This window comes from Schistocerca piceifrons, chromosome 3 (genome assembly GCF_021461385.2).
Source record: "Schistocerca piceifrons isolate TAMUIC-IGC-003096 chromosome 3, iqSchPice1.1, whole genome shotgun sequence".
In the NCBI taxonomy this organism is placed as follows: Eukaryota; Metazoa; Arthropoda; class Insecta; order Orthoptera; family Acrididae; genus Schistocerca; species Schistocerca piceifrons.
In genome coordinates this window covers 601,173,305-601,185,859 of record NC_060140.1, presented here as the reverse complement: position 1 = coordinate 601,185,859, position 12,555 = coordinate 601,173,305, and the positions used below count along the sequence as shown (strand labels likewise).

General features: G+C 41.8%; 7 non-coding genes across 7 annotated transcripts; all 7 read left to right on the top strand.

Annotated features, from left to right (window-relative positions):
- The first annotated feature begins 117 nt into the window (after nt 1-117).
- Nucleotides 118-236, top strand: LOC124791036. The gene has a single exon (XR_007016474.1). It is a non-coding gene; the product is annotated as a U5 spliceosomal RNA (small nuclear RNA).
- Nucleotides 237-2,645: 2,409 nt separating this feature from the next.
- On the top strand, nt 2,646-2,852 carry LOC124791005. Its single transcript, XR_007016451.1, has one exon. It is a non-coding gene; the product is annotated as a small nucleolar RNA U3 (small nucleolar RNA).
- A 953-nt stretch (nt 2,853-3,805) lies between these two features.
- On the top strand, nt 3,806-3,924 carry LOC124791035. Its single transcript, XR_007016473.1, has one exon. It is a non-coding gene; the product is annotated as a U5 spliceosomal RNA (small nuclear RNA).
- Nucleotides 3,925-6,333: 2,409 nt separating this feature from the next.
- Nucleotides 6,334-6,540, top strand: LOC124791001. The gene has a single exon (XR_007016447.1). It is a non-coding gene; the product is annotated as a small nucleolar RNA U3 (small nucleolar RNA).
- Nucleotides 6,541-7,493: 953 nt separating this feature from the next.
- On the top strand, nt 7,494-7,612 carry LOC124791034. Its single transcript, XR_007016472.1, has one exon. It is a non-coding gene; the product is annotated as a U5 spliceosomal RNA (small nuclear RNA).
- Nucleotides 7,613-10,022: 2,410 nt separating this feature from the next.
- Nucleotides 10,023-10,229, top strand: LOC124790979. The gene has a single exon (XR_007016428.1). It is a non-coding gene; the product is annotated as a small nucleolar RNA U3 (small nucleolar RNA).
- A 952-nt stretch (nt 10,230-11,181) lies between these two features.
- Nucleotides 11,182-11,300, top strand: LOC124791032. Its single transcript, XR_007016471.1, has one exon. It is a non-coding gene; the product is annotated as a U5 spliceosomal RNA (small nuclear RNA).
- Nucleotides 11,301-12,555: the final 1,255 nt, after the last annotated feature.

Sequence of the window (12,555 nt, the reverse complement as noted above, 5' to 3'; positions counted from 1 at the left end):
ATGACAGTGGAAGTCTGTTGACGGTAGAGAAGTAGACAAGACGGAAAGAATTTTCCGCGTTCTCGCGGAGAAGTAATAGAGAAGCAGCCATAAGTATTGAAGTGAGGGCGTTGATCGGCACTCTGGTTTCCCTTCAAAACGAATAAATCTTTCGCCTTTTACTAAAGATTTCCGTGGAGGGGAACATTAAATGAGTCTATAAGGTATTTTTCGTAGTGCTCGGCTATTGCTGAGCCATCATCACAAGTGAAAACGTAATGTAAGTAGCAAGAGGTAGATTGTGTTGTGTGAATGAAGGGCGTGGAGTAGCGGATGACGTTGGTTCAGGCAGATATTTGTTTTTTTAAAATTTGAAATTGTAATAGGCCGTGTCGTAGTATAATGAAACAAGTACATTTGCCCTGAAATGGCGTGCAGTGTGTTAGACGATTGTGTAAAGAGAGAGCTACAGGACTACCTGGAAACACTCGGTGAACCCTTGCCGTACCTCAGTTCTAGATGATTTGAGAGTGTTTACTTGCACTGCAGTTGCACAACAGCATATAAACTGATATTTGGAAGTGAATGATGAATGATAGGCTTTGTAAGAAATACTGGTATGTGATTAGTAGATTATGTTTTGAAACCCAAAATTATTTTTACCACAGAAGTTTGTGATTTGTAGGTATGATGTGAGTGAGCTTTGGGCCGAAGATGGTGGTTAGTTGGGCAGGATAAGTATTTAAATGGTTTTCAATAGAGTGGATATTAGTGACACTGGCTTGTTGCCATAATGTGTTTGTTCATAACAGTGTACTCAGTTGTGTAGAAGATTTAGGTGAGAAAGAGACAGTTGTTGAATATGACATAAATAGCTAGAAATGAAGTAAGTAGCAATTTCCTGCTAGGTGTAGTTTGGGTATGGTGTGTCTCAGTAAGAGAAATCTTGAAATTGAAGGGTTGTTCCTAGCTACAGTCTTGGAAACTATGTATCTGCTGTTGACTCCAATGTTTTCAAGATTACTTGTGTACAAAATTGGGCAGACTTTGCAGTTTCTTCTTCAGTAAATCAGTGGAAGGTGGTGCAGATAATGGTAAAAATGTTCAGTGCCTCCTGTGAGTTGTTGATGCTGCTTGTCTTTTAAGTAAAATTGATAGGGGCTCTTGATTGACCCAGCCATACACAGAGCTGGTGCATACTTGGCTTGAGAAGACTTTGGTCAGTAAATGATGAAATACCAACACAGTGCTCACAACAAAGCTCCTTTCCCTGCATTCTAGTTTCCCTCGGGTATAGAGTGACATGATATTGGCAGAGGATGTGCAGATAATCACTTTGATCAGGCTGTTTGTTTTTTTTAATGCTCTTTTACCAGAATCCATGCATAGTGATAACTGTGTTCTCTGGTGGAACACGATGAGAACATTGTGTGAAGTGCACGGAAGTAGCTATTTGAGTATGTATGAAAATGTGAGGTAACCACTGTTACTCCTAAATTTCTGTGGAATAAAGTTTTCTGTATGTGTGTGTGTTTGAAAATCCCAGAGGTTCAAGTTGGTAGTTTATATGTTGCAAGCGAAAAAAGCTTTTTAGTAAACTGAGGCACTAGCATTAGTTTCCTGTTCACTGTGACAAGGAAGCTAGTATAAAAAGTAGTTTGTGGTTTTGCTTGCAAAGAAGTGCTCATGGGATGAAAGCACTGCTTGGGATTATTCTGAGATGATGGGGGGATTGCCAAACATGTAGCATTTTAGTAAGGAGCTTGTCGGAGTAGTTGTATAGTTGTAAAATTATTTGTTATTTTATGAGAAATTTCTTTATTCATAGCACATGGGCCATCATAGTTGAAGCATACAGATTGGCATGGCATGCGTAGGTCTGTAAAATGTCCTGACAGTGATGTTCATAGAGACTTGTTGTGTACTTTGATTCTTCATCTGTTTAACAGTAGACATAAGAAATGTATTAGTGGAGCAAGTAGCTGTGAAATTACTGGTGTATGATTGATAGTATGGACGTGGCGCTGAATGGAAGTGTTTGTTCAGCTGTGGGTGTTTTCATAGTTGCCATGTGAGGAAGAGCAATACTCGTGATAGGCGAAAAGAGATACAGAGAGAAACACATTTGTTGCGAGTATTGTATATCAGCAGCTCCAAGGGCGGGTATCAAGTAAGACGCAAAGTGAAACGAAAGAGGAAGTATGCATGAAAGAGGCCAAATATCGACAAGAGTTCGCACTGTTAGAGTGAGGTGAATGAGCTAGTGCTGTGCGAAAATTTTCGAAGAGAGAGGCGGTTTTAAAGAAAGCACAAGAGTCCTATGAATGCCCTCTTGTGTGTTTCTCTTTCAGTGGCTATTTGGCATGTCTGCTTGCGCCATAGAATGCTACTGTATGTGCCCCAGGCCGCCATCTAGCGGCCGGAGGTGCAAGCGGTGTTTACATACAGTCTCGCCTGAGGCAATGGTCTCTCATTTCGGAACGCAAGAAGCACTGGTAGCGCACAAAATAGCTGAGTGAGATCATGGCGGCCAAGTAAGAGTAGAAGTTGGTTCTTTGCAGAATGTCCGAGCTTGTAAATCGCGAAATGTGAAGAGTGTGTCGTATTCTCGTAGGGCGTGTTGACGGTCTCGTGGCATAAGTAGCGAGCGGTGATAGCTTGCAAGCAAGATCATACTTCACAGGATCATTTCTGTAGTATGTCTTCAACTCTCTCTAGTTCAAAGCTGGAGTAGACGTAATCACGATGATGAGTGGTAGCACTTTCCCTGAGCGTGAGGCTTGCGATCGAGATTCATCGCATCTTGGTTGTAATCGATGATCGTTCACCACATTCTGAGGGATGTGGGAAGGGAATAGCGCTTTCCGAGTGGTGGTTTTATTATATAGATTAGAAGCGTAAGTCATACCTTTGGTATCGGGACACGCGTCGTTGCAGAAATGTCGCTGCAGGTTGTGGAAGGACTTTGATTGCCACATGTCATGAAAGCTTTGTGGAAGTTTCTCGAGTGTCACGGGGACGAGCCATTTGATTTGGCCTGCTCTAAGTGCTAGGCTTGGATGACAACGACGTACTTTTGAGTTACAAGAATGAGTGAGCAACACAAGAAGAGTGCAATTGATGACCATAAAAAGCTGACACACAACACAGTCTTGATAATCACCACTAATGCATGATGTACGAAACATTTAGGAGGAGCACGTTTGGCTAGCAAACATGAATTGAGTGATTTGCAAGGCACTGTTATCTGCAAGAAGGAATGCATGAAATTGGCAAATGAATAAGACTGGTTCAAATACTATCGACAGAAATTTTATTTCTGTTGTCAACTAGTATTAATTAGATGTGTGGGAGTAGGGGGATATTTCCCTTGCACCATACATCTACATACACGTTGCGTCTGATGTGGCCTAGATTTGCGTACAAAGAACTGTCTAGTTGTCAGTTTTTTCAGTGAACGAGTGTGGTAGGGAGGAGAGAGATTAGTGTTAGATGCAGAGCAGTGCGGGCAGTTGTGTGTCGGACGTTGTATGTCGGACGGTGAGTCGCCGACAGGAATTAGGCGTGCTGCCATCTGTCGGCAGGTGAGGTAATGAAGCAGCTTGAATGGTGACAGAAATGATGGAAATAGTTAACTAAAGAGTAATAGCGACGACATTTGGCAGACACGTGTTTCAGCGTTGACAGTTAGTTTGGGGTGTGTGCTTGCATGACAGTGGAAGTCTGTTGACGGTAGAGAAGTAGACAAGACGGAAAGAATTTTCCGCGTTCTCGCGGAGAAGTAATAGAGAAGCAGCCATAAGTATTGAAGTGAGGGCGTTGATCGGCACTCTGGTTTCCCTTCAAAACGAATAAATCTTTCGCCTTTTACTAAAGATTTCCGTGGAGGGGAACATTAAATGAGTCTATAAGGTATTTTTCGTAGTGCTCGGCTATTGCTGAGCCATCATCACAAGTGAAAACGTAATGTAAGTAGCAAGAGGTAGATTGTGTTGTGTGAATGAAGGGCGTGGAGTAGCGGATGACGTTGGTTCAGGCAGATATTTGTTTTTTTAAAATTTGAAATTGTAATAGGCCGTGTCGTAGTATAATGAAACAAGTACATTTGCCCTGAAATGGCGTGCAGTGTGTTAGACGATTGTGTAAAGAGAGAGCTACAGGACTACCTGGAAACACTTGGTGAACCCTTGCCGTACCTCAGTTCTAGATGATTTGAGAGTGTTTACTTGCACTGCAGTTGCACAACAGCATATAAACTGATATTTGGAAGTGAATGATGAATGATAGGCTTTGTAAGAAATACTGGTATGTGATTAGTAGATTATGTTTTGAAACCCAAAATTATTTTTACCACAGAAGTTTGTGATTTGTAGGTATGATGTGAGTGAGCTTTGGGCCGAAGATGGTGGTTAGTTGGGCAGGATAAGTATTTAAATGGTTTTCAATAGAGTGGATATTAGTGACACTGGCTTGTTGCCATAATGTGTTTGTTCATAACAGTGTACTCAGTTGTGTAGAAGATTTAGGTGAGAAAGAGACAGTTGTTGAATATGACATAAATAGCTAGAAATGAAGTAAGTAGCAATTTCCTGCTAGGTGTAGTTTGGGTATGGTGTGTCTCAGTAAGAGAAATCTTGAAATTGAAGGGTTGTTCCTAGCTACAGTCTTGGAAACTATGTATCTGCTGTTGACTCCAATGTTTTCAAGATTACTTGTGTACAAAATTGGGCAGACTTTGCAGTTTCTTCTTCAGTAAATCAGTGGAAGGTGGTGCAGATAATGGTAAAAATGTTCAGTGCCTCCTGTGAGTTGTTGATGCTGCTTGTCTTTTAAGTAAAATTGATAGGGGCTCTTGATTGACCCAGCCATACACAGAGCTGGTGCATACTTGGCTTGAGAAGACTTTGGTCAGTAAATGATGAAATACCAACACAGTGCTCACAACAAAGCTCCTTTCCCTGCATTCTAGTTTCCCTCGGGTATAGAGTGACATGATATTGGCAGAGGATGTGCAGATAATCACTTTGATCAGGCTGTTTGTTTTTTTTAATGCTCTTTTACCAGAATCCATGCATAGTGATAACTGTGTTCTCTGGTGGAACACGATGAGAACATTGTGTGAAGTGCACGGAAGTAGCTATTTGAGTATGTATGAAAATGTGAGGTAACCACTGTTACTCCTAAATTTCTGTGGAATAAAGTTTTCTGTATGTGTGTGTGTTTGAAAATCCCAGAGGTTCAAGTTGGTAGTTTATATGTTGCAAGCGAAAAAAGCTTTTTAGTAAACTGAGGCACTAGCATTAGTTTCCTGTTCACTGTGACAAGGAAGCTAGTATAAAAAGTAGTTTGTGGTTTTGCTTGCAAAGAAGTGCTCATGGGATGAAAGCACTGCTTGGGATTATTCTGAGATGATGGGGGGATTGCCAAACATGTAGCATTTTAGTAAGGAGCTTGTCGGAGTAGTTGTATAGTTGTAAAATTATTTGTTATTTTATGAGAAATTTCTTTATTCATAGCACATGGGCCATCATAGTTGAAGCATACAGATTGGCATGGCATGCGTAGGTCTGTAAAATGTCCTGACAGTGATGTTCATAGAGACTTGTTGTGTACTTTGATTCTTCATCTGTTTAACAGTAGACATAAGAAATGTATTAGTGGAGCAAGTAGCTGTGAAATTACTGGTGTATGATTGATAGTATGGACGTGGCGCTGAATGGAAGTGTTTGTTCAGCTGTGGGTGTTTTCATAGTTGCCATGTGAGGAAGAGCAATACTCGTGATAGGCGAAAAGAGATACAGAGAGAAACACATTTGTTGCGAGTATTGTATATCAGCAGCTCCAAGGGCGGGTATCAAGTAAGACGCAAAGTGAAACGAAAGAGGAAGTATGCATGAAAGAGGCCAAATATCGACAAGAGTTCGCACTGTTAGAGTGAGGTGAATGAGCTAGTGCTGTGCGAAAATTTTCGAAGAGAGAGGCGGTTTTAAAGAAAGCACAAGAGTCCTATGAATGCCCTCTTGTGTGTTTCTCTTTCAGTGGCTATTTGGCATGTCTGCTTGCGCCATAGAATGCTACTGTATGTGCCCCAGGCCGCCATCTAGCGGCCGGAGGTGCAAGCGGTGTTTACATACAGTCTCGCCTGAGGCAATGGTCTCTCATTTCGGAACGCAAGAAGCACTGGTAGCGCACAAAATAGCTGAGTGAGATCATGGCGGCCAAGTAAGAGTAGAAGTTGGTTCTTTGCAGAATGTCCGAGCTTGTAAATCGCGAAATGTGAAGAGTGTGTCGTATTCTCGTAGGGCGTGTTGACGGTCTCGTGGCATAAGTAGCGAGCGGTGATAGCTTGCAAGCAAGATCATACTTCACAGGATCATTTCTGTAGTATGTCTTCAACTCTCTCTAGTTCAAAGCTGGAGTAGACGTAATCACGATGATGAGTGGTAGCACTTTCCCTGAGCGTGAGGCTTGCGATCGAGATTCATCGCATCTCGGTTGTAATCGATGATCGTTCACCACATTCTGAGGGATGTGGGAAGGGAATAGCGCTTTCCGAGTGGTGGTTTTATTATATAGATTAGAAGCGTAAGTCATACCTTTGGTATCGGGACACGCGTCGTTGCAGAAATGTCGCTGCAGGTTGTGGAAGGACTTTGATTGCCACATGTCATGAAAGCTTTGTGGAAGTTTCTCGAGTGTCACGGGGACGAGCCATTTGATTTGGCCTGCTCCAAGTGCTAGGCTTGGATGACAACGACGTACTTTTGAGTTACAAGAATGAGTGAGCAACACAAGAAGAGTGCAATTGATGACCATAAAAAGCTGACACACAACACAGTCTTGATAATCACCACTAATGCATGATGTACGAAACATTTAGGAGGAGCACGTTTGGCTAGCAAACATGAATTGAGTGATTTGCAAGGCACTGTTATCTGCAAGAAGGAATGCATGAAATTGGCAAATGAATAAGACTGGTTCAAATACTATCGACAGAAATTTTATTTCTGTTGTCAACTAGTATTAATTAGATGTGTGGGAGTAGGGGGATATTTCCCTTGCACCATACATCTACATACACGTTGCGTCTGATGTGGCCTAGATTTGCGTACAAAGAACTGTCTAGTTGTCAGTTTTTTCAGTGAACGAGTGTGGTAGGGAGGAGAGAGATTAGTGTTAGATGCAGAGCAGTGCGGGCAGTTGTGTGTCGGACGTTGTGTGTCGGACGGTGAGTCGCCGACAGGAATTAGGCGTGCTGCCATCTGTCGGCAGGTGAGGTAATGAAGCAGCTTGAATGGTGACAGAAATGATGGAAATAGTTAACTAAAGAGTAATAGCGACGACATTTGGCAGACACGTGTTTCAGCGTTGACAGTTAGTTTGGGGTGTGTGCTTGCATGACAGTGGAAGTCTGTTGACGGTAGAGAAGTAGACAAGACGGAAAGAATTTTCCGCGTTCTCGCGGAGAAGTAATAGAGAAGCAGCCATAAGTATTGAAGTGAGGGCGTTGATCGGCACTCTGGTTTCCCTTCAAAACGAATAAATCTTTCGCCTTTTACTAAAGATTTCCGTGGAGGGGAACATTAAATGAGTCTATAAGGTATTTTTCGTAGTGCTCGGCTATTGCTGAGCCATCATCACAAGTGAAAACGTAATGTAAGTAGCAAGAGGTAGATTGTGTTGTGTGAATGAAGGGCGTGGAGTAGCGGATGACGTTGGTTCAGGCAGATATTTGTTTTTTTAAAATTTGAAATTGTAATAGGCCGTGTCGTAGTATAATGAAACAAGTACATTTGCCCTGAAATGGCGTGCAGTGTGTTAGACGATTGTGTAAAGAGAGAGCTACAGGACTACCTGGAAACACTTGGTGAACCCTTGCCGTACCTCAGTTCTAGATGATTTGAGAGTGTTTACTTGCACTGCAGTTGCACAACAGCATATAAACTGATATTTGGAAGTGAATGATGAATGATAGGCTTTGTAAGAAATACTGGTATGTGATTAGTAGATTATGTTTTGAAACCCAAAATTATTTTTACCACAGAAGTTTGTGATTTGTAGGTATGATGTGAGTGAGCTTTGGGCCGAAGATGGTGGTTAGTTGGGCAGGATAAGTATTTAAATGGTTTTCAATAGAGTGGATATTAGTGACACTGGCTTGTTGCCATAATGTGTTTGTTCATAACAGTGTACTCAGTTGTGTAGAAGATTTAGGTGAGAAAGAGACAGTTGTTGAATATGACATAAATAGCTAGAAATGAAGTAAGTAGCAATTTCCTGCTAGGTGTAGTTTGGGTATGGTGTGTCTCAGTGAGAGAGAAATCTTGAAATTGAAGGGTTGTTCCTAGCTACAGCCTTGGAAACTATGTATCTGCTGTTGACTCCAATGTTTTCAAGATTACTTGTGTACAAAATTGGGCAGACTTTGCAGTTTCTTCTTCAGTAAATCAGTGGAAGGTGGTGCAGATAATGGTAAAAATGTTCAGTGCCTCCTGTGAGTTGTTGATGCTGCTTGTCTTTTAAGTAAAATTGATAGGGGCTCTTGATTGACCCAGCCATACACAGAGCTGGTGCATACTTGGCTTGAGAAGACTTTGGTCAGTAAATGATGAAATACCAACACAGTGCTCACAACAAAGCTCCTTTCCCTGCATTCTAGTTTCCCTCGGGTATAGAGTGACATGATATTGGCAGAGGATGTGCAGATAATCACTTTGATCAGGCTGTTTGTTTTTTTAATGCTCTTTTACCAGAATCCATGCATAGTGATAACTGTGTTCTCTGGTGGAACACGATGAGAACATTGTGTGAAGTGCACGGAAGTAGCTATTTGAGTATGTATGAAAATGTGAGGTAACCACTGTTACTCCTAAATTTCTGTGGAATAAAGTTTTCTGTATGTGTGTGTGTTTGAAAATCCCAGAGGTTCAAGTTGGTAGTTTATATGTTGCAAGCGAAAAAAGCTTTTTAGTAAACTGAGGCACTAGCATTAGTTTCCTGTTCACTGTGACAAGGAAGCTAGTATAAAAAGTAGTTTGTGGTTTTGCTTGCAAAGAAGTGCTCATGGGATGAAAGCACTGCTTGGGATTATTCTGAGATGATGGGGGGATTGCTAAACATGTAGCATTTTAGTAAGGAGCTTGTCGGAGTAGTTGTATAGTTGTAAAATTATTTGTTATTTTATGAGAAATTTCTTTATTCATAGCACATGGGCCATCATAGTTGAAGCATACAGATTGGCATGGCATGCGTAGGTCTGTAAAATGTCCTGACAGTGATGTTCATAGAGACTTGTTGTGTACTTTGATTCTTCATCTGTTTAACAGTAGACATAAGAAATGTATTAGTGGAGCAAGTAGCTGTGAAATTACTGGTGTATGATTGATAGTATGGACGTGGCGCTGAATGGAAGTGTTTGTTCAGCTGTGGGTGTTTTCATAATTGCCATGTGAGGAAGAGCAATACTCGTGATAGGCGAAAAGAGATACAGAGAGAAACACATTTGTTGCGAGTATTGTATATCAGCAGCTCCAAGGGCGGGTATCAAGTAAGACGCAAAGTGAAACGAAAGAGGAAGTATGCATGAAAGAGGCCAAATATCGACAAGAGTTCGCACTGTTAGAGTGAGGTGAATGAGCTAGTGCTGTGCGAAAATTTTCGAAGAGAGAGGCGGTTTTAAAGAAAGCACAAGAGTCCTATGAATGCCCTCTTGTGTGTTTCTCTTTCAGTGGCTATTTGGCATGTCTGCTTGCGCCATAGAATGCTACTGTATGTGCCCCAGGCCGCCATCTAGCGGCCGGAGGTGCAAGCGGTGTTTACATACAGTCTCGCCTGAGGCAATGGTCTCTCATTTCGGAACGCAAGAAGCACTGGTAGCGCACAAAATAGCTGAGTGAGATCATGGCGGCCAAGTAAGAGTAGAAGTTGGTTCTTTGCAGAATGTCCGAGCTTGTAAATCGCGAAATGTGAAGAGTGTGTCGTATTCTCGTAGGGCGTGTTGACGGTCTCGTGGCATAAGTAGCGAGCGGTGATAGCTTGCAAGCAAGATCATACTTCACAGGATCATTTCTGTAGTATGTCTTCAACTCTCTCTAGTTCAAAGCTGGAGTAGACGTAACCACGATGATGAGTGGTAGCACTTTCCCTGAGCGTGAGGCTTGCGATCGAGATTCATCGCATCTTGGTTGTAATCGATGATCGTTCACCACATTCTGAGGGATGTGGGAAGGGAATAGCGCTTTCCGAGTGGTGGTTTTATTATATAGATTAGAAGCGTAAGTCATACCTTTGTATCGGGACACGCGTCGTTGCAGAAATGTCGCTGCAGGTTGTGGAAGGACTTTGATTGCCACATGTCATGAAAGCTTTGTGGAAGTTTCTCGAGTGTCACGGGGACGAGCCATTTGATTTGGCCTGCTCCAAGTGCTAGGCTTGGATGACAACGACGTACTTTTGAGTTACAAGAATGAGTGAGCAACACAAGAAGAGTGCAATTGATGACCATAAAAAGCTGACACACAACACAGTCTTGACAATCACCACTAATGCATGATGTACGAAACATTTAGGAGGAGCACGTTTGGCTAGCAAACATGAATTGAGTGATTTGCAAGGCACTGTTATCTGCAAGAAGGAATGCATGAAATTGGCAAATGAATAAGACTGGTTCAAATACTATCGACAGAAATTTTATTTCTGTTGTCAACTAGTATTAATTAGATGTGTGGGAGTAGGGGGATATTTCCCTTGCACCATACATCTACATACACGTTGCGTCTGATGTGGCCTAGATTTGCGTACAAAGAACTGTCTAGTTGTCAGTTTTTTCAGTGAACGAGTGTGGTAGGGAGGAGAGAGATTAGTGTTAGATGCAGAGCAGTGCGGGCAGTTGTGTGTCGGACGTTGTATGTCGGACGGTGAGTCGCCGACAGGAATTAGGCGTGCTGCCATCTGTCGGCAGGTGAGGTAATGAAGCAGCTTGAATGGTGACAGAAATGATGGAAATAGTTAACTAAAGAGTAATAGCGACGACATTTGGCAGACACGTGTTTCAGCGTTGACAGTTAGTTTGGGGTGTGTGCTTGCATGACAGTGGAAGTCTGTTGACGGTAGAGAAGTAGACAAGACGGAAAGAATTTTCCGCGTTCTCGCGGAGAAGTAATAGAGAAGCAGCCATAAGTATTGAAGTGAGGGCGTTGATCGGCACTCTGGTTTCCCTTCAAAACGAATAAATCTTTCGCCTTTTACTAAAGATTTCCGTGGAGGGGAACATTAAATGAGTCTATAAGGTATTTTTCGTAGTGCTCGGCTATTGCTGAGCCATCATCACAAGTGAAAACGTAATGTAAGTAGCAAGAGGTAGATTGTGTTGTGTGAATGAAGGGCGTGGAGTAGCGGATGACGTTGGTTCAGGCAGATATTTGTTTTTTTAAAATTTGAAATTGTAATAGGCCGTGTCGTAGTATAATGAAACAAGTACATTTGCCCTGAAATGGCGTGCAGTGTGTTAGACGATTGTGTAAAGAGAGAGCTACAGGACTACCTGGAAACACTTGGTGAACCCTTGCCGTACCTCAGTTCTAGATGATTTGAGAGTGTTTACTTGCACTGCAGTTGCACAACAGCATATAAACTGATATTTGGAAGTGAATGATGAATGATAGGCTTTGTAAGAAATACTGGTATGTGATTAGTAGATTATGTTTTGAAACCCAAAATTATTTTTACCACAGAAGTTTGTGATTTGTAGGTATGATGTGAGTGAGCTTTGGGCCGAAGATGGTGGTTAGTTGGGCAGGATAAGTATTTAAATGGTTTTCAATAGAGTGGATATTAGTGACACTGGCTTGTTGCCATAATGTGTTTGTTCATAACAGTGTACTCAGTTGTGTAGAAGATTTAGGTGAGAAAGAGACAGTTGTTGAATATGACATAAATAGCTAGAAATGAAGTAAGTAGCAATTTCCTGCTAGGTGTAGTTTGGGTATGGTGTGTCTCAGTGAGAGAGAAATCTTGAAATTGAAGGGTTGTTCCTAGCTACAGTCTTGGAAACTATGTATCTGCTGTTGACTCCAATGTTTTCAAGATTACTTGTGTACAAAATTGGGCAGACTTTGCAGTTTCTTCTTCAGTAAATCAGTGGAAGGTGGTGCAGATAATGGTAAAAATGTTCAGTGCCTCCTGTGAGTTGTTGATGCTGCTTGTCTTTTAAGTAAAATTGATAGGGGCTCTTGATTGACCCAGCCATACACAGAGCTGGTGCATACTTGGCTTGAGAAGACTTTGGTCAGTAAATGATGAAATACCAACACAGTGCTCACAACAAAGCTCCTTTCCCTGCATTCTAGTTTCCCTCGGGTATAGAGTGACATGATATTGGCAGAGGATGTGCAGATAATCACTTTGATCAGGCTGTTTGTTTTTTTAATGCTCTTTTACCAGAATCCATGCATAGTGATAACTGTGTTCTCTGGTGGAACACGATGAGAACATTGTGTGAAGTGCACGGAAGTAGCTATTTGAGTATGTATGAAAATGTGAGGTAACCACTGTTACTCCTAAATTTCTGTGGAATAA